Genomic DNA, 24,336 nt, shown 5'->3' with positions numbered 1-24,336 from the left:
ACAGAGAAACCCATTCCCGTGTACAGAGATACCCATTCCCGTGTACAGAGAAACCCGTTCCCGTGTACAGAGAAACCCGTTCCCGTGCACAGAGAAACCCATTCTCGTGTCCAGAGAAACCCGTTCCCGTGTACAGAGAAACCCATTCCCGTGTACAGAGAAACCCATTCCCGTGTACAGAGAAACCCGTTCCCGTGTACAGAGAAACCCGTTCCCGTGCACAGAGAAACCCGTTCCCGTGTACAGAGAAACCCATTCCCGTGTACAGAGAAACCCGTTCCCGTGTACAGAGAAACCCGTTCCCGTGTACAGAGAAACCCGTTCCCGTGTACAGAGAAACCCGTTCCCGTGTACAGAGAAACCCGTTCCCGTGTACAGAGATGCCCATTCCCGTGTACAGAGATACCCATTCCCGTGTACAGAGAAACCCGTTCCCGTGTACAGAGAAACCCGTTCCCGTGCACAGAGAAACCCATTCCCGTGTACAGAGAAACCCATTCCCGTGTACAGAGAAACCCGTTCCCGTGTACAGAGAAACCCATTCCCGTGTACAGAGAAACCCATTCCCGTGTACAGAGAAACCCGTCCCCGTGTACAGAGAAACCCGTCCCCGTGCACAGAGAAACCCATTCCCGTGCACAGAGAAACCCGTTCCCGTGCACAGAGAAACCCATTCCCGTGTATAGAGAAACCCATTCCCGTGTACAGAGAAACCCGTTCCGGTGTACAGAGAAACCCATTCCCGTGTACAGAGAAACCCGTCCCCGTGTACAGAGAAACCCGTTCCCGTGCACAGAGAAACCCGTTCCCGTGTACAGAGAAACCCATTCCCGTGCACAGAGAGACCCGTTCCCGTGTACAGCGAAACTCATTCCCGTGTACAGAGAAACCCATTCCCGTGTACAGAGAAACCCATTCCCGTGTACAGAGAAACCCGTTCCCGTGCACAGAGAAACCCGTTCCCGTGTACAGAGAAACCCATTCCCGTGCACAGAGAAACCCATTCCCGTGTACAGAGAAACCCATTCCCGTGTACAGAGAAACCCATTCCCGTGTACAGGGAAACCCGTTCCCGTGCACAGAGAAACCCGTTCCCGTGTACAGAGAAACCCATTCCCGTGCACAGAGAGACCCGTTCCCGTGTACAGCGAAACTCATTCCCGTGTACAGAGAAACCCATTAACGTGTACAGAGAAACCTGTTCCTGTATACAGAGAAACCCATTCCCGTGTACAGAGAAACCCGTTCCCGTGTACAGAGAAACCCGTTCCCGTGTACAGCGAAACCCGTTCCCGTGTACAGAGAAACCCATTCCCGTGTACAGAGAAACCCATTCCCGTGTACAGAGAAACCCATTCCCGTGTACAGAGAAACCCGTTCCCGTGTACAGAGAAACCCATTCCCGTGTACAGAGAAACCCGTTCCCGTGTACAGAGAAACCCGTTCCCGTGTACAGAGAAACCCGTTCCCGTGCACAGAGATACCCATTCCCATGTACAGAGAAACCCGTTCCCGTGCACAGAGATACCCATTCCCATGTACAGAGAAACCCATTCCCGTGTACAGAGAAACCCGTTCCCGTGTACAGAGAAACCCGTTCCCGTGTACAGAGATACCCATTCCCGTGTACAGAGAAACCCGTTCCCGTGTACAGAGATACCCATTCCCGTGTACAGAGAAACCCATTCCCGTGTACAGAGAAACCCATTCCCGTGTACAGAGAAACCCATTCCCGTGTACAGAGATACCCATTCCCGTGTACAGAGAAACCCATTCCCGTGTACAGAGAAACCCGTTCCCGTGTACAGAGAAACCCATTCCCGTGTACAGAGATACCCATTCCCGTGTACAGAGAAACCCGTTCCCGTGTACAGAGATACCCATTCCCGTGTACAGAGAAACCCATTCCCGTGTACAGAGAAACACATTCCCGTGTACAGAGATACCCATTCCCGTGTACAGAGAAACCCGTTCCCGTGTACAGAGATACCCATTCCCGTGTACAGAGAAACCCATTCCCGTGTACAGAGAAACCCGTTCCCGTGTACAGAGAAACCCGTTCCCGTGCACAGAGAAACCCGTTCCCGTGCACAGAGAAACCCGTTCCCGTGTACAGAGAAACCCGTTCCCGTGTACAGAGATACCCATTCCCGTGTACAGAGAAACCCGTTCCCGTGTACAGAGAAACCCGTTCCCGTGCACAGAGAAACCCGTTCCCGTGTACAGAGAAACCCATTCCCGTGTGCAGAGAAACACATTTCCGTGTACAGAGATACCCGTTCCCGTGTACAGAGAAACCCGTTCCCGTGTACAGAGATACCCATTCCCGTGTACAGAGAAACCCGTTCCCGTGTACAGAGAAACCCGTTCCCGTGTACAGAGAAACCCGTTCCCGTGCACAGAGAAACCCGTTCCCGTGTACAGAGAAACCCGTTCCCGTGTACAGAGAAACCCGTTCCCGTGTACAGAGATACCCATTCCCGTGTACAGAGATACCCATTCCCGTGTACAGAGAAACCCGTTCCCGTGTACAGAGAAACCCGTTCCCGTGTCCAGAGAAACCCGTTCCCGTGTAAAGAGAAACCCGTTCCCGTGCACAGAGAAACCCGTTCCCGTGTACAGAGAAACCCGTTCCCGTGTACAGAGAAACCCGTTCCCGTGTACAGAGAAACCCGTTCCCGTGTACAGCGAAACCCGTTCCCGTGTACAGAGAAACCCGTTCCCGTGTACAGAGAAACCCGTTCCCGTGTACAGAGAAACCCGTTCCCGTGTACAGAGAAACCCGTTCCCGTGTACAGAGAAACCCGTTCCCGTGTACAGAGAAACCCATTCCCGTGTACAGAGAAACCCATTCCCGTGTACAGAGATACCCATTCCCGTGTACAGAGATACCCATTCCCGTGTACAGAGAAACCCATTCCCGTGTACAGAGAAACCCATTCCCGTGTGCAGAGAAACCCATTCCCGTGTACAGAGAAACCCGTTCCCGTGTACAGAGAAACCCGTTCCCGTGCACAGAGATACCCATTCCCGTGTACAGAGAAACCCGTTCCCGTGTACAGAGAAACCCGTTCCCGTGTACAGAGAAACCATTCCCGTGTACAGAGATACCCGTTCCCGTGTACAGAGAAACCCATTCCCGTGTACAGAGATACCCATTCCCGTGTACAGAGAAACCCATTCCCGTGTACAGAGATACCCATTCCCGTGTACAGAGAAACCCGTTCCCGTGCACAGAGAAACCCGTTCCCGTGTACAGAGAAACCCGTTCCCGTGCACAGAGAAACCCATTCCCGTGTACAGAGAAACCCATTCCCGTGTACAGAGAAACCCGTTCCCGTGTACAGAGAAACCCATTCCCGTGTACAGAGAAACCCATTCCCGTGTACAGAGAAACCCGTCCCCGTGTACAGAGAAACCCGTCCCCGTGCACAGAGAAACCCATTCCCGTGTACAGAGAAACCCGTCCCCGTGCACAGAGAAACCCATTCCCGTGTACAGAGAAACCCATTCCCGTGCACAGAGAAACCCGTCCCCGTGCACAGAGAAACCCATTCCCGTGTATAGAGAAACCCATTCCCGTGTACAGAGAAACCCGTTCCGGTGTACAGAGAAACCCATTCCCGTGTACAGAGAAACCCGTCCCCGTGTACAGAGAAACCCGTTCCCGTGCACAGAGAAACCCGTTCCCGTGTACAGAGAAACCCATTCCCGTGCACAGAGAGACCCGTTCCCGTGTACAGCGAAACTCATTCCCGTGTACAGAGAAACCCATTCCCGTGTACAGAGAAACCCATTCCCGTGTACAGAGAAACCCGTTCCCGTGCACAGAGAAACCCGTTCCCGTGTACAGAGAAACCCATTCCCGTGCACAGAGAAACCCATTCCCGTGTACAGAGAAACCCATTCCCGTGTACAGAGAAACCCATTCCCGTGTACAGGGAAACCCGTTCCCGTGCACAGAGAAACCCGTTCCCGTGTACAGAGAAACCCATTCCCGTGCACAGAGAGACCCGTTCCCGTGTACAGCGAAACTCATTCCCGTGTACAGAGAAACCCATTAACGTGTACAGAGAAACCTGTTCCTGTGTACAGAGAAACCCGTTCCCGTGTACAGAGAAACCCGTTCCCGTGTACAGAGAAACCCGTTCCCGTGTACAGCGAAACCCGTTCCCGTGTACAGAGAAACCCATTCCCGTGTACAGAGAAACCCGTTCCCGTGTACAGAGAAACCCGTTCCCGTGTACAGAGAAACCCATTCCCGTGTACAGAGAAACCCGTTCCCGTGTACAGAGAAACCCGTTCCCGTGCACAGAGATACCCATTCCCATGTACAGAGAAACCCGTTCCCGTGCACAGAGATACCCATTCCCATGTACAGAGAAACCCATTCCCGTGTACAGAGAAACCCGTTCCCGTGTACAGAGAAACCCGTTCCCGTGTACAGAGATACCCATTCCCGTGTACAGAGAAACCCGTTCCCGTGTACAGAGATACCCATTCCCGTGTACAGAGAAACCCATTCCCGTGTACAGAGAAACCCATTCCCGTGTACAGAGAAACCCATTCCCGTGTACAGAGATACCCATTCCCGTGTACAGAGAAACCCATTCCCGTGTACAGAGAAACCCGTTCCCGTGTACAGAGAAACCCATTCCCGTGTACAGAGATACCCGTTCCCGTGTACAGAGAAACCCGTTCCCGTGTACAGAGATACCCATTCCCGTGTACAGAGAAACCCATTCCCGTGTACAGAGAAACACATTCCCGTGTACAGAGATACCCATTCCCGTGTACAGAGAAACCCGTTCCCGTGTACAGAGATACCCATTCCCGTGTACAGAGAAACCCATTCCCGTGTACAGAGAAACCCGTTCCCGTGTACAGAGAAACCCGTTCCCGTGCACAGAGAAACCCGTTCCCGTGTACAGAGAAACCCGTTCCCGTGTACAGAGAAACCCGTTCCCGTGTACAGAGATACCCATTCCCGTGTACAGAGAAACCCGTTCCCGTGTACAGAGAAACCCGTTCCCGTGCACAGAGAAACCCGTTCCCGTGTACAGAGAAACCCATTCCCGTGTGCAGAGAAACACATTTCCGTGTACAGAGATACCCGTTCCCGTGTACAGAGAAACCCGTTCCCGTGTACAGAGATACCCGTTCCCGTGTACAGAGAAACCCGTTCCCGTGTACAGAGAAACCCGTTCCCGTGTACAGAGAAACCCGTTCCCGTGCACAGAGAAACCCGTTCCCGTGTACAGAGAAACCCGTTCCCGTGTACAGAGAAACCCGTTCCCGTGTACAGAGATACCCATTCCCGTGTACAGAGATACCCATTCCCGTGTACAGAGAAACCCGTTCCCGTGTACAGAGAAACCCGTTCCCGTGTCCAGAGAAACCCGTTCCCGTGTAAAGAGAAACCCGTTCCCGTGCACAGAGAAACCCGTTCCCGTGCACAGAGAAACCCGTTCCCGTGTACAGAGAAACCCGTTCCCGTGTACAGAGAAACCCGTTCCCGTGTACAGAGATACCCATTCCCGTGTACAGAGAAACCCGTTCCCGTGTACAGAGAAACCCGTTCCCGTGTACAGAGAAACCCGTTCCCGTGCACAGAGAAACCCGTTCCCGTGTACAGAGAAACCCGTTCCCGTGTACAGAGAAACCCGTTCCCGTGTACAGAGATACCCCTTCCCGTGTACAGAGATACCCATTCCCGTGTACAGAGAAACCCGTTCCCGTGTACAGAGAAACCCGTTCCCGTGTCCAGAGAAACCCGTTCCCGTGTAAAGAGAAACCCGTTCCCGTGCACAGAGAAACCCGTTCCCGTGTACAGAGAAACCCGTTCCCGTGTACAGAGAAACCCGTTCCCGTGTACAGAGAAACCCGTTCCCGTGTACAGCGAAACCCGTTCCCGTGTACAGAGAAACCCTTTCCCGTGTACAGAGAAACCCGTTCCCGTGTACAGAGAAACCCGTTCCCGTGTACAGAGAAACCCGTTCCCGTGTACAGAGAAACCCGTTCCCGTGTACAGCGAAACCCGTTCCCGTGTACAGAGAAACCCATTCCCGTGTACAGAGAAACCCATTCCCGTGTACAGAGATACCCATTCCCGTGTACAGAGATACCCATTCCCGTGTACAGAGAAACCCATTCCCGTGTACAGAGAAACCCATTCCCGTGTGCAGAGAAACCCATTCCCGTGTACAGAGAAACCCGTTCCCGTGTACAGAGAAACCCGTTCCCGTGCACAGAGATACCCATTCCCGTGTACAGAGAAACCCGTTCCCGTGTACAGAGAAACCCGTTCCCGTGTACAGAGAAACCCATTCCCGTGTACAGAGATACCCGTTCCCGTGTACAGAGAAACCCATTCCCGTGTACAGAGATACCCATTCCCGTGTACAGAGAAACCCATTCCCGTGTACAGAGAAACCCATTCCCGTGTACAGAGAAACCCGTTCCCGTGTACAGAGAAACCCGTTCCCGTGCACAGAGAAACCCGTTCCCGTGTACAGAGAAACCCATTCCCGTGTACAGAGAAACCCATTCCCGTGTACAGAGAAACCCGTTCCCGTGTACAGAGAAACCCGTTCCCGTGTACAGAGATACCCATTCCCGTGTACAGAGAAACCCATTCCCGTGTACAGAGAAACCCGTTCCCGTGTACAGAGAAACCCATTCCCGTGTACAGAGATACCCGTTCCCGTGTACAGAGAAACCCGTTCCCGTGTACAGAGATACCCATTCCCGTGTACAGAGAAACCCATTCCCGTGTATAGAGAAACACATTCCCGTGTACAGAGATACCCATTCCCGTGTACAGAGAAACATGTTCCTGTGTACAGAGAAACCCATTCCCGTGTACAGAGAAACCCGTTCCCGTGTACAGAGAAACCCGTTCCCGTGTACAGCGAAACCCGTTCCCGTGTACAGAGAAACCCATTCCCGTGTACAGAGAAACCCATTCCCGTGTACAGAGAAACCCGTTCCCGTGTACAGAGAAACCCATTCCCGTGTACAGAGAAACCCGTTCCCGTGTACAGAGAAACCCGTTCCCGTGTACAGAGAAACCCGTTCCCGTGCACAGAGATACCCATTCCCATGTACAGAGAAACCCGTTCCCGTGCACAGAGATACCCATTCCCGTGTACAGAGAAACCCATTCCCGTGTACAGAGATACCCATTCCCGTGTACAGAGAAACCCGTTCCCGTGTACAGAGAAACCCGTTCCCGTGTACAGAGAAACCCGTTCCCGTGCACAGAGAAACCCGTTCCCGTGTACAGAGAAACCCGTTCCCGTGTACAGAGAAACCCGTTCCCGTGTACAGAGATACCCATTCCCGTGTACAGAGAAACCCATTCCCGTGTACAGAGAAACCCGTTCCCGTGCACAGAGAAACCATTTCCCGTGCACAGAGAAACCCATTCCCGTGTACAGAGAAACACATTCCCGTGTACAGAGAAACCCATTCCCGTGTACAGAGAAACCCGTTCCCGTGTACAGAGAAACCCGTTCCCGTGCACAGAGAAACCCGTTCCCGTGTACAGAGAAACCCGTTCCCGTGTACAGAGAAACCCATTCCCGTGTACAGAGAAACCCGTTCCCGTGTACAGAGAAACCCGTTCCCGTGTACAGAGAAACCCGTTCCCGTGCACAGAGATACCCATTCCCATGTACAGAGAAACCCGTTCCCGTGCACAGAGATACCCATTCCCATGTACAGAGAAACCCATTCCCGTGTACAGAGATACCCATTCCCGTGTACAGAGAAACCCGTTCCCGTGTACAGAGAAACCCGTTCCCGTGTACAGAGAAACCCGTTCCCGTGCACAGAGAAACCCGTTCCCGTGTACAGAGAAACCCGTTCCCGTGTACAGAGAAACCCGTTCCCGTGTACAGAGATACCCATTCCCGTGTACAGAGAAACCCATTCCCGTGTACAGAGAAACCCGTTCCCGTGCACAGAGAAACCATTTCCCGTGCACAGAGAAACCCATTCCCGTGTACAGAGAAACACATTCCCGTGTACAGAGATACCCATTCCCGTGTACAGAGAAACCCGTTCCCGTGTACAGAGATAACCATTCCCGTGTACAGAGAAACCCATTCCCGTGTACAGAGAAACCCGTTCCCGTGTACAGAGAAACCCGTTCCCGTGCACAGAGAAACCCGTTCCCGTGTACAGAGAAACCCGTTCCCGTGTACAGAGATACCCTTTCCCGTGTACAGAGAAACCCATTCCCGTGTACAGAGAAACCCGTTCCCGTGCACAGAGAAACCCGTTCCCGTGCACAGAGATACCCATTCCCGTGTACAGAGAAACCCATTCCCGTGTACAGAGAAACCCATTCCCGTGTACAGAGAAACCCGTTCCCGTGTACAGAGATACCCATTCCCGTGTACAGAGATACCCATTCCCGTGTACAGAGAAACCCGTTCCCGTGCACAGAGAAACCCGTTCCCGTGCACAGAGAAACCCGTTCCCGTGTACAGAGAAACCCATTCCCGTGTACAGAGAAACCCGTTCCCGTGTACAGAGATACCCATTCCCGTGTACAGAGAAACCCATTCCCGTGTACAGAGAAACCCGTTCCCGTGCACAGAGAAACCCATTCCCGTGTACAGAGAAACCCGTTCCCGTGCACAGAGAAACCCATTCCCGTGTACAGAGAAACCCATTCCCGTGTACAGAGAAACCCGTTCCCGTGTACAGAGAAACCCATTCCCGTGTACAGAGAAACCCATTCCCGTGTACAGAGAAACCCGTCCCCGTGTACAGAGAAACCCGTTCCCGTGCACAGAGAAACCCATTCCCGTGCACAGAGAAACCCGTTCCCGTGCACAGAGAAACCCGTTCCTGTGTACAGAGAAACCCGTTCCCGTGTACAGAGAAACCCATTCCCGTGCACAGAGAGACCCGTTCCCGTGTACAGCGAAACTCATTCCCGTGTACAGAGAAACCCATTAACGTGTACAGAGAAACCTGTTCCTGTGTACAGAGAAACCCATTCCCGTGTACAGAGAAACCCGTTCCCGTGTACAGAGAAACCCGTTCCCGTGTACAGCGAAACCCGTTCCCGTGTACAGAGAAACCCATTCCCGTGTACAGAGAAACCCATTCCCGTGTACAGAGAAACCCGTTCCCGTGTACAGAGAAACCCGTTCCCGTGTACAGAGAAACCCGTTCCCGTGTACAGAGAAACCCGTTCCCGTGCACAGAGATACCCATTCCCATGTACAGAGAAACCCGTTCCCGTGCACAGAGATACCCATTCCCATGTACAGAGAAACCCATTCCCGTGTACAGAGAAACCCATTCCCGTGTACAGAGAAACCCGTTCCCGTGTACAGAGAAACCCATTCCCGTGTACAGAGATACCCGTTCCCGTGTACAGCGAAACTCATTCCCGTGTACAGAGAAACCCATTAACGTGTACAGAGAAACCTGTTCCTGTGTACAGAGAAACCCATTCCCGTGTACAGAGAAACCCGTTCCCGTGTACAGAGAAACCCGTTCCCGTGTACAGCGAAACCCGTTCCCGTGTACAGAGAAACCCATTCCCGTGTACAGAGAAACCCATTCCCGTGTACAGAGAAACCCGTTTCCGTGTACAGAGAAACCCGTTCCCGTGTACAGAGAAACCCGTTCCCGTGTACAGAGAAACCCGTTCCCGTGCACAGAGATACCCATTCCCATGTACAGAGAAACCCGTTCCCGTGCACAGAGATACCCATTCCCATGTACAGAGAAACCCATTCCCGTGTACAGAGAAACCCATTCCCGTGTACAGAGAAACCCGTTCCCGTGTACAGAGAAACCCATTCCCGTGTACAGAGATACCCATTCCCGTGTACAGAGAAACCCGTTCCCGTGTACAGAGATACCCATTCCCGTGTACAGAGAAACCCATTCCCGTGTACAGAGAAACACATTCCCGTGTACAGAGATACCCATTCCCGTGTACAGAGAAACCCGTTCCCGTGTACAGAGATACCCATTCCCGTGTACAGAGAAACCCATTCCCGTGTACAGAGAAACCCGTTCCCGTGTACAGAGAAACCCGTTCCCGTGCACAGAGAAACCCGTTCCCGTGCACAGAGAAACCCGTTCCCGTGTACAGAGAAACCCGTTCCCGTGTACAGAGATACCCGTTCCCGTGTACAGAGAAACCCGTTCCCGTGTACAGAGAAACCCGTTCCCGTGCACAGAGAAACCCGTTCCCGTGTACAGAGAAACCCGTTCCCGTGTGCAGAGAAACACATTCCCGTGTACAGAGATACCCGTTCCCGTGTACAGAGAAACCCGTTCCCGTGTACAGAGATACCCATTCCCGTGTACAGAGAAACCCATTCCCGTGTACAGAGAAACCCATTCCCGTGTACAGAGAAACCCGTTCCCGTGCACAGAGAAACCCGTTCCCGTGTACAGAGAAACCCGTTCCCGTGTACAGAGAAACCCGTTCCCGTGTACAGAGATACCCATTCCCGTGTACAGAGATACCCATTCCCGTGTACAGAGAAACCCGTTCCCGTGTACAGAGAAACCCGTTCCCGTGTACAGAGATACCCGTTCCTGTGTACAGAGAAACCCATTCCCGTGTACAGAGATACCCATTCCCGTGTACAGAGAAACCCATTCCCGTGTACAGAGATACCCATTCCCGTGTACAGAGAAACCCGTTCCCGTGCACAGAGAAACCCGTTCCCGTGTACAGAGAAACCCGTTCCCGTGCACAGAGAAACCCATTCCCCTGTACAGAGAAACCCATTCCCGTGTACAGAGAAACCCGTTCCCGTGTACAGAGAAACCCATTCCCGTGTACAGAGAAACCCATTCCCGTGTACAGAGAAACCCGTCCCCGTGTACAGAGAAACCCGTCCCCGTGCACAGAGAAACCCATTCCCGTGTACAGAGAAACCCGTCCCCGTGCACAGAGAAACCCATTCCCGTGTACAGAGAAACCCATTCCCGTGCACAGAGAAACCCGTCCCCGTGCACAGAGAAACCCATTCCCGTGTATAGAGAAACCCATTCCCGTGTACAGAGAAACCCGTTCCGGTGTACAGAGAAACCCATTCCCGTGTACAGAGAAACCCGTCCCCGTGTACAGAGAAACCCGTTCCCGTGCACAGAGAAACCCGTTCCCGTGTACAGAGAAACCCATTCCCGTGCACAGAGAGACCCGTTCCCGTGTACAGCGAAACTCATTCCCGTGTACAGAGAAACCCATTCCCGTGTACAGAGAAACCCATTCCCGTGTACAGAGAAACCCGTTCCCGTGCACAGAGATACCCGTTCCCGTGTACAGAGAAACCCATTCCCGTGCACAGAGAAACCCATTCCCGTGTACAGAGAAACCCATTCCCGTGTACAGAGAAACCCATTCCCGTGTACAGGGAAACCCGTTCCCGTGCACAGAGAAACCCGTTCCCGTGTACAGAGAAACCCATTCCCGTGCACAGAGAGACCCGTTCCCGTGTACAGCGAAACTCATTCCCGTGTACAGAGAAACCCATTAACGTGTACAGAGAAACCTGTTCCTGTGTACAGAGAAACCCGTTCCCGTGTACAGAGAAACCCGTTCCCGTGTACAGAGAAACCCGTTCCCGTGTACAGCGAAACCCGTTCCCGTGTACAGAGAAACCCATTCCCGTGTACAGAGAAACCCGTTCCCGTGTACAGAGAAACCCGTTCCCGTGTACAGAGAAACCCATTCCCGTGTACAGAGAAACCCGTTCCCGTGTACAGAGAAACCCGTTCCCGTGCACAGAGATACCCATTCCCATGTACAGAGAAACCCGTTCCCGTGCACAGAGATACCCATTCCCATGTACAGAGAAACCCATTCCCGTGTACAGAGAAACCCGTTCCCGTGTACAGAGAAACCCGTTCCCGTGTACAGAGATACCCATTCCCGTGTACAGAGAAACCCGTTCCCGTGTACAGAGATACCCATTCCCGTGTACAGAGAAACCCATTCCCGTGTACAGAGAAACCCATTCCCGTGTACAGAGAAACCCATTCCCGTGTACAGAGATACCCATTCCCGTGTACAGAGAAACCCATTCCCGTGTACAGAGAAACCCGTTCCCGTGTACAGAGAAACCCATTCCCGTGTACAGAGATACCCATTCCCGTGTACAGAGAAACCCGTTCCCGTGTACAGAGATACCCATTCCCGTGTACAGAGAAACCCATTCCCGTGTACAGAGAAACACATTCCCGTGTACAGAGATACCCATTCCCGTGTACAGAGAAACCCGTTCCCGTGTACAGAGATACCCATTCCCGTGTACAGAGAAACCCATTCCCGTGTACAGAGAAACCCGTTCCCGTGTACAGAGAAACCCGTTCCCGTGCACAGAGAAACCCGTTCCCGTGTACAGAGAAACCCGTTCCCGTGTACAGAGAAACCCGTTCCCGTGTACAGAGATACCCATTCCCGTGTACAGAGAAACCCGTTCCCGTGTACAGAGAAACCCGTTCCCGTGCACAGAGAAACCCGTTCCCGTGTACAGAGAAACCCATTCCCGTGTGCAGAGAAACACATTTCCGTGTACAGAGATACCCGTTCCCGTGTACAGAGAAACCCGTTCCCGTGTACAGAGATACCCGTTCCCGTGTACAGAGAAACCCGTTCCCGTGTACAGAGAAACCCGTTCCCGTGTACAGAGAAACCCGTTCCCGTGCACAGAGAAACCCGTTCCCGTGTACAGAGAAACCCGTTCCCGTGTACAGAGAAACCCGTTCCCGTGTACAGAGATACCCATTCCCGTGTACAGAGATACCCATTCCCGTGTACAGAGAAACCCGTTCCCGTGTACAGAGAAACCCGTTCCCGTGTCCAGAGAAACCCGTTCCCGTGTAAAGAGAAACCCGTTCCCGTGCACAGAGAAACCCGTTCCCGTGCACAGAGAAACCCGTTACGTGTACAGAGAAACCCGTTCCCGTGTACAGAGAAACCCGTTCCCGTGTACAGAGATACCCATTCCCGTGTACAGAGAAACCCGTTCCCGTGTACAGAGAAACCCGTTCCCGTGTACAGAGAAACCCGTTCCCGTGCACAGAGAAACCCGTTCCCGTGTACAGAGAAACCCGTTCCCGTGTACAGAGAAACCCGTTCCCGTGTACAGAGATACCCATTCCCGTGTACAGAGATACCCATTCCCGTGTACAGAGAAACCCGTTCCCGTGTACAGAGAAACCCGTTCCCGTGTCCAGAGAAACCCGTTCCCGTGTAAAGAGAAACCCGTTCCCGTGCACAGAGAAACCCGTTCCCGTGTACAGAGAAACCCGTTCCCGTGTACAGAGAAACCCGTTCCCGTGTACAGAGAAACCCGTTCCCGTGTACAGCGAAACCCGTTCCCGTGTACAGTGAAACCCATTCCCGTGTACAGAGAAACCCGTTCCCGTGTACAGAGAAACCCGTTCCCGTGTACAGAGAAACCCGTTCCCGTGTACAGAGAAACCCGTTCCCGAGTACAGCGAAACCCGTTCCCGTGTACAGAGAAACCCATTCCCGTGTACAGAGAAACCCATTCCCGTGTACAGAGATACCCATTCCCGTGTACAGAGATACCCATTCCCGTGTACAGAGAAACCCATTCCCGTGTACAGAGAAACCCATTCCCGTGTGCAGAGAAACCCATTCCCGTGTACAGAGAAACCCGTTCCCGTGTACAGAGAAACCCGTTCCCGTGCACAGAGATACCCATTCCCGTGTACAGAGAAACCCGTTCCCGTGTACAGAGAAACCCGTTCCCGTGTACAGAGAAACCCATTCCCGTGTACAGAGATACCCGTTCCCGTGTACAGAGAAACCCATTCCCGTGTACAGAGATACCCATTCCCGTGTACAGAGAAACCCATTCCCGTGTACAGAGAAACCCATTCCCGTGTACAGAGAAACCCGTTCCCGTGTACAGAGAAACCCGTTCCCGTGCACAGAGAAACCCGTTCCCGTGTACAGAGAAACCCATTCCCGTGTACAGAGAAACCCATTCCCGTGTACAGAGAAACCCGTTCCCGTGTACAGAGAAACCCGTTCCCGTGTACAGAGATACCCATTCCCGTGTACAGAGAAACCCATTCCCGTGTACAGAGAAACCCGTTCCCGTGTACAGAGAAACCCATTCCCGTGTACAGAGATACCCGTTCCCGTGTACAGAGAAACCCGTTCCCGTGTACAGAGATACCCATTCCCGTGTACAGAGAAACCCATTCCCGTGTATAGAGAAACACATTCCCGTGTACAGAGATACCCATTCCCGTGTACAGAGAAACATGTTCCTGTGTACAGAGAAACCCATTCCCGTGTACAGAGAAACCCGTTCCCGTGTACAGAGAAACCCGTTCCCGTGTACAGCGAAACCCGTTCCCGTGTACAGAGAAACCCATTCCCGTGTACAGAGAAACCCATTCCCGTGTACAGAGAAACCCGTTCCCGTGTACAGAGAAACCCATTCCCGTGTACAGAGAAACCCGTTCCCGTGTACAGAGAAACCCGTTCCCGTGTACAGAGAAACCCGTTCCCGTGCACAGAGATACCCATTCCCATGTACAGAGAAACCCGTTCCCGTGCACAGAGATACCCATTCCCGTGTACAGAGAAACCCATTCCCGTGTACAGAGATACCCATTCCCGTGTACAGAGAAACCCATTCCCGTGTACAGAGAAACCCGTTCCCGTGTACAGAGAAACCCGTTCCCGTGCACAGAGAAACCCGTTCCCGTGTACAGAGAAACCCGTTCCCGTGTACAGAGAAACCCGTTCCCGTGTACAGAGATACCCATTCCCGTGTACAGAGAAACCCATTCCCGTGTACAGAGAAACCCGTTCCCGTGCACAGAGAAACCATTTCCCGTGCACAGAGAAACCCATTCCCGTGTACAGAGAAACACATTCCCGTGTACAGAGAAACCCATTCCCGTGTACAGAGAAACCCGTTCCCGTGTACAGAGAAACCCGTTCCCGTGCACAGAGAAACCCGTTCCCGTGTACAGAGAAACCCGTTCCCGTGTACAGAGAAACCCATTCCCGTGTACAGAGAAACCCGTTCCCGTGTACAGAGAAACCCGTTCCCGTGTACAGAGAAACCCGTTCCCGTGCACAGAGATACCCATTCCCATGTACAGAGAAACCCGTTCCCGTGCACAGAGATACCCATTCCCATGTACAGAGAAACCCATTCCCGTGTACAGAGATACCCATTCCCGTGTACAGAGAAACCCGTTCCCGTGTACAGAGAAACCCGTTCCCGTGTACAGAGAAACCCGTTCCCGTGCACAGAGAAACCCGTTCCCGTGTACAGAGAAACCCGTTCCCGTGTACAGAGAAACCCGTTCCCGTGTACAGAGATACCCATTCCCGTGTACAGAGAAACCCATTCCCGTGTACAGAGAAACCCGTTCCCGTGCACAGAGAAACCATTTCCCGTGCACAGAGAAACCCATTCCCGTGTACAGAGAAACACATTCCCGTGTACAGAGATACCCATTCCCGTGTACAGAGAAACCCGTTCCCGTGTACAGAGATAACCATTCCCGTGTACAGAGAAACCCATTCCCGTGTACAGAGAAACCCGTTCCCGTGTACAGAGAAACCCGTTCCCGTGCACAGAGAAACCCGTTCCCGTGTACAGAGAAACCCGTTCCCGTGTACAGAGATACCCTTTCCCGTGTACAGAGAAACCCATTCACGTGTACAGAGAAACCCGTTCCCGTGCACAGAGAAACCCGTTCCCGTGCACAGAGATACCCATTCCCGTGTACAGAGAAACCCATTCCCGTGTACAGAGAAACCCATTCCCGTGTACAGAGAAACCCGTTCCCGTGTACAGAGATACCCATTCCCGTGTACAGAGATACCCATTCCCGTGTACAGAGAAACCCGTTCCCGTGCACAGAGAAACCCGTTCCCGTGCACAGAGAAACCCGTTCCCGTGTACAGAGAAACCCATTCCCGTGTACAGAGAAACCCGTTCCCGTGTACAGAGATACCCATTCCCGTGTACAGAGAAACCCATTCCCGTGTACAGAGAAACCCGTTCCCGTGCACAGAGAAACCCATTCCCGTGTACAGAGAAACCCGTTCCCGTGCACAGAGAAACCCATTCCCGTGTACAGAGAAACCCATTCCCGTGTACAGAGAAACCCGTTCCCGTGTACAGAGAAACCCATTCCCGTGTACAGAGAAACCCATTCCCGTGTACAGAGAAACCCGTCCCCGTGTACAGAGAAACCCGTTCCCGTGCACAGAGAAACCCATTCCCGTGCACAGAGAAACCCGTTCCCGTGCACAGAGAAACCCGTTCCCGTGTACAGAGAAACCCATTCCCGTGTACAGAGAAACCCATTCCCGTGTACAGAGAAACCCGTTCCCGTGTACAGAGAAACCCGTTCCCGTGTACAGAGAAACCCGTTCCCGTGTACAGAGAAACCCGTTCCCGTGCACAGAGATACCCATTCCCATGTACAGAGAAACCCGTTCCCGTGCACAGAGATACCCATTCCCATGTACAGAGAAACCCATTCCCGTGTACAGAGAAACCCATTCCCGTGTACAGAGAAACCCGTTCCCGTGTACAGAGAAACCCATTCCCGTGTACAGAGATACCCATTCCCGTGTACAGAGAAACCCGTTCCCGTGTACAGAGATACCCATTCCCGTGTACAGAGAAACCCATTCCCGTGTACAGAGAAACACATTCCCGTGTACAGAGATACCCATTCCCGTGTACAGAGAAACCCGTTCCCGTGTACAGAGATACCCATTCCCGTGTACAGAGAAACCCATTCCCGTGTACAGAGAAACCCGTTCCCGTGTACAGAGAAACCCGTTCCCGTGCACAGAGAAACCCGTTCCCGTGCACAGAGAAACCCGTTCCCGTGTACAGAGAAACCCGTTCCCGTGTACAGAGATACCCGTTCCCGTGTACAGAGAAACCCGTTCCCGTGTACAGAGAAACCCGTTCCCGTGCACAGAGAAACCCGTTCCCGTGTACAGAGAAACCCGTTCCCGTGTGCAGAGAAACACATTCCCGTGTACAGAGATACCCGTTCCCGTGTACAGAGAAACCCGTTCCCGTGTACAGAGATACCCATTCCCGTGTACAGAGAAACCCATTCCCGTGTACAGAGAAACCCATTCCCGTGTACAGAGAAACCCGTTCCCGTGCACAGAGAAACCCGTTCCCGTGTACAGAGAAACCCGTTCCCGTGTACAGAGAAACCCGTTCCCGTGTACAGAGATACCCATTCCCGTGTACAGAGATACCCATTCCCGTGTACAGAGAAACCCGTTCCCGTGTACAGAGAAACCCGTTCCCGTGTACAGAGAAACCCGTTCCCGTGTCCAGAGAAACCCGTTCCCGTGTCCAGAGAAACCCGTTCCCGTGCACAGAGAAACCCGTTCCCGTGTACAGAGAAACCCTTTCCCGTGTACAGAGAAACCCGTTCCCGTGTACAGAGAAACCCGTTCCCGTGTACAGCGAAACCCGTTCCCGTGTACAGAGAAACCCGTTCCCGTGTACAGAGAAACCCGTTCCCGTGTACAGAGAAACCCGTTCCCGTGTACAGAGAAACCCGTTCCCGTGTACAGAGAAACCCGTTCCCGTGTACAGCGAAACCCGTTCCCGTGTACAGAGAAACCCATTCCCGTGTACAGAGAAACCCATTCCCGTGTACAGAGATACCCATTCCCGTGTACAGAGATACCCATTCCCGTGTACAGAGAAACCCATTCCCGTGTACAGAGAAACCCGTTCCCGTGTGCAGAGAAACCCGTTCCCGTGTACAGAGAAACCCGTTCCCGTGTACAGAGAAACCCGTTCCCGTGCACAGAGATACCCGTTCCCGTGTACAGAGAAACCCGTTCCCGTGTACAGAGAAACCCGTTCCCGTGTACAGAGAAACCCATTCCCGTGTACAGAGATACCCGTTCCCGTGTACAGAGAAACCCGTTCCCGTGTACAGAGATACCCATTCCCGTGTACAGAGAAACCCATTCCCGTGTACAGAGAAACCCATTCCCGTGTACAGAGAAACCCATTCCCGTGTACAGAGAAACCCGTTCCCGTGTACAGAGAAACCCATTCCCGTGCACAGAGAAACCCGTTCCCGTGTACAGAGAAACCCATTCCCGTGTACAGAGAAACCCGTTCCCGTGTACAGAGAAACCCGTTCCCGTGTACAGAGAAACCCGTTCCCGTGTACAGAGATACCCATTCCCGTGTACAGAGAAACCCGTTCCCGTGTACAGAGAAACCCGTTCCCGTGTACAGAGAAACCCGTTCCCGTGTACAGAGATACCCGTTCCCGTGTACAGAGAAACCCGTTCCCGTGTACAGAGATACCCATTCCCGTGTACAGAGAAACCCATTCCCGTGTACAGAGAAACACATTCCCGTGTACAGAGATACCCATTCCCGTGTACAGAGAAACCCGTTCCCGTGTACAGAGATACCCGTTCCCGTGTACAGAGAAACCCGTTCCCGTGTACAGAGAAACCCGTTCCCGTGTACAGAGAAACCCGTTCCCGTGTACAGAGAAACCCGTTCCCGTGCACAGAGAAACCCGTTCCCGTGTACAGAGAAACCCGTTCCCGTGTACAGAGATACCCATTCCCGTGTACAGAGAAACCCATTCCCGTGTACAGAGAAACCCGTTCCCGTGCACAGAGAAACCCGTTCCCGTGCACAGAGATACCCATTCCCGTGCACAGAGAAACCCATTCCCGTGTACAGAGATACCCATTCCCGTGTACAGAGAAACCCATTCCCGTGTACAGAGAAACGCATTCCCGTGTACAGAGATACCCATTCCCGTGTACAGAGAAACCCGTTCCCGTGTACAGAGATACCCATTCCCGTGTACAGAGAAACCCATTCCCGTGTACAGAGAAACCCGTTCCCGTGTACAGAGAAACCCGTTCCCGTGTACAGAGAAACCCGTTCCCGTGTACAGAGAAACCCGTTCCCGTGTACAGAGAAACCCATTCCCGTGTACAGAGAAACCCGTTCCCGTGTACAGAGAAACCCGTTCCCGTGCACAGAGAAACCCGTTCCCGTGTACAGAGAAACCCGTTCCCGTGTACAGAGAAACCCGTTCCCGTGTACAGAGATACCCATTCCCGTGTACAGAGAAACCCGTTCCCGTGTACAGAGAAACCCATTCCCGTGTACAGAGAAACCCGTTCCCGTGTACAGAGAAACCCGTTCCCGTGCACAGAGAAACCCGTTCCCGTGCACAGAGAAACCCGTTCCCGTGTACAGAGAAACCCGTTCCCGTGTACAGAGAAACCCGTTCCCGTGTACAGAGATACCCGTTCCCGTGTACAGAGAAACCCATTCCCGTGTACAGAGAAACCCGTTCCCGTGCACAGAGAAACCCGTTCCCGTGTACAGAGATACCCATTCCCGTGTACAGAGAAACCCATTCCCGTGTACAGAGAAACCCATTCCCGTGTACAGAGATACCCATTCCCGTGGACAGAGAAACCCGTTCCCGTGCACAGAGAAACCCATTCCCGTGTACAGAGAAACCCATTCCCGTGTACAGAGATACCCATTCCCGTGTACAGAGAAACCCATTCCCGTGTACAGAGAAACCCGTTCCCGTGTACAGAGAAACCCGTTCCCGTGCACAGAGAAACCCATTCCCGTGTCCAGAGAAACCCGTTCCCGTGTACAGAGAATCCCGTTCCCGTGCACAGAGAAACCCGTTCCCGTGTACAGAGAAACCCGTTCCCGTGTACAGAGAAACCCGTTCCCGTGTACAGAGAAACCCGTTCCCGTGTCCAGAGAAACCCGTTCTCGTGTACAGAGAAACCCGTTCCCGTGTACAGAGAATCCCGTTCCCGTGTCCAGAGAAACCCGTTCCCGTGTACAGAGAAACCCGTTCCCGTGTACAGAGAATCCCGTTCCCGTGTACAGAGAAACCCGTTCCCGTGTACAGAGAAACCCGTTCCCGTGTACAGAGAAACCCGTTCCCGTGTACAGAGAAACCCGTTCCCGTGTCCAGAGAAACCTCTTCCCGGCATCTCCACATCAATATTATATACAAAAAGAAAAACCTTCATGTATATAGCGCCTTTCACAACCTCGCTTTGGATGCCCCAAAGTGCTTGAGAGGGAATGAAGTACATCTGAAGTATAGTCAATGCCGAAATTTAAGAAACACAGCAGGCAAATGACATGCAGCAATAACACCCAAAAGAACAATGTGATAACGATCCCACAATCTGTTTTGGGATGTTGCTGTGGCTTCATTGGCAGGGACGCCGGCGACAACTTCCCTGGTCTTTTTTGAATTAGTGGCTGTGGGATCTTTAGTGTCCACGTGGGAGGGCAGACAGGGTCTCATCCAGTGACTCTCCTGAAAGGTGGAGCATGTCAAGGGGTATCGAACAAAAGCGAGTAAGTGCAGTCGAAATATAGATCAGACATGATCTGATTGAATAGCGGAATAGTCTCGAGTGGTCCTCCCCTGCCCGCGGTCCCCAACACATCCTACACAGAGACAAACCCTTCCCTCTCCACGCACAGTCACAGCGGCCTCGCCCCCAGTCGGGTTGGCGATGCCACCTTCCCCAACCATCTAGAAAGGGGCCCAGCTTATTCCGGATGTGCACATTTTCTGTTTGGGAAATAATTTGCAGCGAGCAATAAGATGCGGACGCACCTCGCCCGATTTCCCAGTCAACAGCATCAAGAACCAAGCAGCAAAGGTTCATTACGGCCGACCAGAATAAATCGCAGACTATTTACGAGCATTGTAAACCCTTGATGCCTCCCGGGAATGATCCATGATGAATCCAGTCAGGAGTCTGTTTCATTGCACTAACCTGTTAAAAGATCTATTTTCCGCAAACCCCCCCCCCCCCCCCACCGCACCTTCTTTAAGGCCACGTCTCTCCCTCCCCTCATCACACTCCTTCCCCTGGCTGCGGGACATTATCGGAGATAGGCAGCAAAAACCGAGACGTGCTGCTGAAATGTAGCAGATAAGTGCTTAATTCATTTCTGTGAGATTTCTCAGTCCGTCGTCTTAAGACAAGTGCTCTCCTGGGTATTTACTCACCCGTGTGTAATTGCATTAAGTGCTGCTCACTAATATCACCCGCAGTCAATTCAAAGCTTGCTCTTTCGACTGGAAAATAAACACGAGCGACACAGGAAAGCTAGTTTTCCAACAATCTATCCTTCCTCCAGACACCAGCCTCGACCCAAAGTCTTTCTCTCCCTTCCCATGGTTGAAAGATCACAGCTTTCATTATTTACGGTGTACGAGAGCGTGTGAAGGGCGGTGAATCGTTAATGGTCAAAGGCTCAAGAAAACAGCTCACCAGGACGTTGGCCAAGGCAATGAATACTGGCTCTCTCAGCGATGCCCGCATCCCATCAATTAATAAGAGTAGTTCAGAGCCCAAGCTTGTGCATGCATGCTTTCGCGTGTGCATGCACGCGTGTGGATGTAAGTGCGTGTGCGTGCATGCGTGCAGGTATGTGGGTGTGCAGGTGTGTGTGTATATGTGGGTGTGCAGGTGTGTGTGCGCGTGCGCATGTGCAGGCGAGTGTGGGGGTCAAGGGTGGGTGTGTGAGGGCGGGGGTGGGTGGGTTTGCGACAGCAGGAGGTGTGCATGCAGGTGGAGGGTGTGCACGTACGGACAGGGGTGTGCGCACAGGCTGGGGGGGTGCGGGTGGGAGTACGTGTGCAGGGGCAGGGGTGTGTGCACATGGGTAGGGATGTGTGCGCGCGGATGGGGGGGGTGGTGTACGTGTGTGTGGGTGTGCATGTGCGCAGGAGGGAGTGTGCGCTTGCAAGTGCGTGCATGTGCACAGGTGACCAAAAACCCCATCAAAGAGGTGGCATCTTTAAGGAGGAAGGTGAGTACGAGAGGTGGTGAGATTTAGGGCTGGGGAGGATGGTGGAAACCCTGGAAGGCTGTAGGGCTGGAGGAGGATGCACATAACACCGTGCGTTATCAAGCCAATCGCAGAACCTGAGGAAAATATCGTGCTTTACACAGCTGGTGCAGATTGTCAAGCAGCTGACGTGTTTGTCAATGGTGAAGATGCTTCACAATGGCAAATAAAACATTTACAGACCAGTGGCCTGGTCGCTCAAGGCGGATGTGCAACCGCAACAGCACAGTGGGTGTACCTACGCCACAACAACTGCAGAGGTTCGAGGAGGCAGCTCGCCACCACCTTCTCAATGGCAATTAGGGCTGGGTAATAAATGCTGGCCGAGCCGGCGAAGCCCCTTGAACACATTTTTAAAAATGTTTCACAATAAGAAATCGCTTTATTTGCCACATCGCTGCTGCCCTCACATCGTTCCTCCGCCCCTCTGAACACTCCACTCCATCGCGACTGCTCGCAGCTCCACATCAGAGCAGGGCCACGATTTATTAACTTTAGAATATTTCCAGAGACGTTTGATCAAAGGCTGCAAGTGAAAGCTCTGACTGTTTCTGAAATTATTCCAGGAGCAGGAACAGACTCGTGATTCTCCATTCCCGTTCAAAGGGACGGAGGGAGCTTTTTCATTCACGCTGTCAAACTACTGCCGTAAATCTTAAATCACGGCTTTTAAACTAACACTGCCAAATATAACCCAGGAAAATTGTCTTGACTAACTACAAGATGTCAAAAGTGTCCCATCCAAAGCAAGCCACTCTTTTTTTTTTGAAGCGGATTATAATTTCAAAAGCAATTCATGACGAAAAGTGGCACTTTTCTCATTCTGTTTGATTTGTGTTGCTTTCAATCTTCTTACTCCCTGTCAAGAGAGTCCCTAGCCGAGAGGAAGAGTGGGGCTGATGGGAGAAGGAGGGCTAGGCAGAGGAACTGAGCAAGTGCGGGAAGGGGCTGGGCACACAGTGTGTGAAAGAGAGAGCAAATATACACACAAAGCAGGTTCACAGAGAGCGGGAGAGCACACGAGGACAGACACGCGTGATCCCGGAGAGAGCATCACACAGACGCACATAGAAAGGAAGACACAGTGGGGGCAGCACGGTAGCACGAGTGGCTAGCACTGTGGCTTCACAGCGCCAGGGTCCCAGGTTCGATTCCCCGCTGGGTCACTGTCTGTGAGGAGTCTGCACGTTCTCCCCGTGCCTGCGTGCGTTTCCTCCGGGTGCTCCGGTTTCCTCCCACCGTCCAAAGACGTGCAGGTGGATTGGCCATGATAAATTGTTCTTAGTGTCCAAAAAGGTTAGGAGGGGTTATTGGGTTATGGGAACAGGGTGGAAGTGAGGGCTTAAGTGGGTCGGTGCAGACTCAATGGGCCGAATGGCCTCCTTCTGCACTGTATGTTCCATGTTCTATAGACAGTTAACAGTGGTACGCACATGCAGGGAAAACGGCAGGCACAGTGTGAAAGACACAGTGCCCGCCTGACCAAGATGAGCAAGGACAAAGAAGCGTACAGAACAAATGTGCCGGAGCGAGAAAGGCCACGCCTGCAATAAGTGGGGAAGTGCAGGGGACAGGGTCCCCAGCCACCATCAAAGATGGAGTATGAAGAAGCAAGCACAAGTACTGAAGCTCAGAAACATGGGGAGAGAAGGAAAGAAGCGCTGGAGTTGAGTGAAAAAGCAGGATAGCTCAAAGTGAGTAATTCTCAATATTAGGACTGAATGAATCAAGTTCACCAGAGGAACCAAGCTCAAAGCTAAGCAAGGTGAGGGGCAGCGGGATAAACAACCAGAAGGTGACAGCAAGAGAAACAAAACACAGGGGCTGCATTGGAAGATACAGGATCCAAGTGAACCTTAGAAACAATAAATAGCCACAGAGAAAGACCAAAATTGTATGGATAATTGAAGATTTTTTTAAAAATAAAAAAATTTAGAGTACCCAATTCATCATAGATTTTCTGGTGCAGGAGGCGGCCATTCGGCCCATCGGGTCTGCACCAGCCCTTGGGAAGAGCACCCTACTTTTTGTTTTATAAATTTAGTGTACCCAATTAATTTTTTTCTCAATTAAGGGGCAATTTCGCGTGGCCAATCCACCTAACCTGCACATCTTTGGGTTGTGGGGGCGAAACCCACGCAGACACGGGGAGAATGTGCAAACTCCACACGGACAGTGACCCAGAGCCGGGATCGAACCTGGGACCTCGGCGGCCTGATGCAGCAGGGCTAACCCACTGTGCCACCCGGATAATTGAAGATTAACAGTTTCAAAGATCTGGGGCAAAATTCTCCGTAATCGGCGCGATGTCCGCCGACTGGTGCCAAAAACGGCGCAAATCAGTCTGGCATCGCGCCGCCCCAAAGGTGCGGAATCCTCCGCATCTTGAGCGGCCGAGCCCTAACCTTGA

The 24,336-nt window shown here is 52.7% G+C and overlaps 1 protein-coding gene across 2 annotated transcripts in view; it reads right to left on the bottom strand.

Moving 5' to 3' along the window:
• Nucleotides 1-24,336, bottom strand: part of dph1 (diphthamide biosynthesis 1) — a 1,014,294-nt gene that overhangs the window by 599,837 nt on the left and 390,121 nt on the right. The window lies entirely within an intron of this gene.

The sequence above is a fragment of the Scyliorhinus torazame genome, chromosome 12 (genome assembly GCF_047496885.1).
Source record: "Scyliorhinus torazame isolate Kashiwa2021f chromosome 12, sScyTor2.1, whole genome shotgun sequence".
Lineage (NCBI taxonomy): Eukaryota > Metazoa > Chordata > Chondrichthyes > Carcharhiniformes > Scyliorhinidae > Scyliorhinus > Scyliorhinus torazame.
This window is presented reverse-complemented; position numbering and strand designations above follow the sequence as displayed.